This window comes from Bombus vosnesenskii, unplaced genomic scaffold, assembly GCF_011952255.1.
Source record: "Bombus vosnesenskii isolate JDL3184/JDL3185 unplaced genomic scaffold, Bvos_JDL3184-5_v1.1 scf7180000015305, whole genome shotgun sequence".
In the NCBI taxonomy this organism is placed as follows: domain Eukaryota; kingdom Metazoa; phylum Arthropoda; class Insecta; order Hymenoptera; family Apidae; genus Bombus; species Bombus vosnesenskii.
Genome location: NW_022883928.1, coordinates 30479 through 32684, shown reverse-complemented (window position 1 = coordinate 32684; position 2206 = coordinate 30479). Strand labels below are relative to the sequence as shown.

General features: G+C 39.3%; 1 pseudogene; it reads left to right on the top strand.

Moving 5' to 3' along the window:
- The first annotated feature begins 756 nt into the window (after positions 1-756).
- Positions 757-874, top strand: LOC117241121 (annotated as a pseudogene).
- The last annotated feature ends 1332 nt before the right edge of the window (positions 875-2206 follow it).

The following is a 2206-nucleotide window of genomic DNA, read 5'->3' as shown; positions in this document are numbered from 1 at the left end:
AGTAAAGAGTTATTCCGTTGACCGTGGATTCGTTTAAACACAAAACGTTGTTAATAGCATTCATTAAACTTATTATTCGTAAATCATACTATTCATTAAACTTACTATTCGTTAAATAAGTTTAATGAATAGTGCTAGTCAAATGAATAAGTCTAATCAATAGTTCAATGAATGCGCTATTAATAAAGGAACTTGTTTGGATTCAGAAGATGGATACACCTATTGGCAGCCACATCCACTATTCCTGTGTAAGTTCGAGCAATATGACGTCTTGTACGAAGGAATCGCCACAAAAATTCAAGAAATAAAAACCAATAGCAACCCGACGCTACCGGGTTTTGCCTTTACGACTTAAGAAATAACCTTTGTGCTAACCAAGACTGGAGAACAGCCTTTGTGCGGATACACCCTGTTATCCACAGAACACCCCAAGCTCTTTTTCCTAAAAACGACTAAAGGAAATACATTTATACCCAAACGTAAAACAGCAGTCAAAAATTTGGATATATTCGCATACGTTAACTCAAAATTCATTTACGTAGAAAAACTGTCAGAAGACAAATAACGGCACTCTATCAGGATATATTGACACTAAGATGCATCTCGGAAAAGAAAATAATAGAGAATGCATTCAGTCTAGCAACTATATTACCTGGTGAATTTGCGTATGCAATAACCAAAACTCCAGGACACATGGCTTTGGTCGCAGGAGAAGCAGTACACATAGTTAAATGCATTCCAGTTCAAGTGAAAGTAGGCAATGCCCTGGCCGCGCTGAGTGCACTCGTTCCCGTTAGATCACGAAAGTTAAGCAACGCCGGGCACGGATATTACTTGGATGGGTGATCGCCTGGGATTCCGTGTGGCGTTGGCAGAGCGCGCTGGGCCCGCCGCGCCCCCCATGCGGTGGTTGATACGGATGCCAGCGCGAAGGTTCGTTTCTCAGAGGAGATTCCTGATCAAGTGTTGGAGGCTTTCCTACGCCACCATTCCTCAGATCAAGGGGGGTACTTGTCCTGAAGTACTCTCATGGTGTTTAGATAGGTTTCGTGAAATGTATCCTGATGCTCCGTGTGTAGATTTTGACTTTACTTGGTAACAGTGCCTTATTTATTCATGTGTGCATATATGCCTAAATGTGTTCCCAGCGGGTGTTATTTTATTGCAGTGATTTTGTCTATATTCTTATATTTTATTTAATAAGATATGTTTTGTTTGTTGTTTTTCTCCCTTGCATTGACACGCGGTGAGTAGCGTCGGCTTCCGGATGACGGGTTGTGCATCTTGATTGTTGATTTGGTATATTATCATTACGTAGATTTTGATTACTATTTCCATGTGATTGCTGCCTCCGGTGTTTGATTTGATTTACTGTTATGAACATAGGTTTTGGTCATTTCGATATTAACGTTTAATGATGCATACGGAGGTATCTTCGTCAGAGGTTCCCATGCGGACTGTTCCAGTGCATATCTTGTTTTGTTTTCTTTTATTTAGTTTATCCTTTTTCGTTCATTTTTTATTCACTGCAAGTAGTATTCCAGCGCAAGAAGAAGAGGGGTTGTAACCCGCCACGAGAAACAAACCATGGATTAAAACCTTATAATAAATTATTAAACCCTTAACTACTCATGGTGAACGGATTAAGAAGAAATAATAAATGACAATTAATACAATACACAGTAGCAAAAATGTTAAAATCTGTTAACGAACAGTCACGAGAAGGGAAAACTGGATCGTAATCAGCTATCAACCCGTCCATGATTGACGAATTAGAAGGAATATATGAAACACTGAAAGATAAAGGCAATGCCCCGAAAGGAAAATCCCATTGTGACGCACTGACAAAATGAATCAACAAAAACTTCATAATAAAGCGAGACATGTTAATAATAAAATATTTTTGTTCTGTTACACAGAATGGGCGTTGAATTTAACAATCAGAAGAACCAATTGTTATACCTTCCGGATGGAATCTTACCTAAGGATTACCCGGATGCTTACGAGGAATTGTTATTCAGTTGTTGCGTCCATCTAATCCGCTCTGCTTACTAGTTCCAATATGTTTTTATTTGTCAAGACTGATTGGATCCGGAGGATCAAGAATTACACGAAGATACGCCAACACACTTGCTGTGTGGAGTACCGGAGCGAACTACAGCAAAGCATTGCCGAATGTGCGATATAGATATGTCACAGATACAAC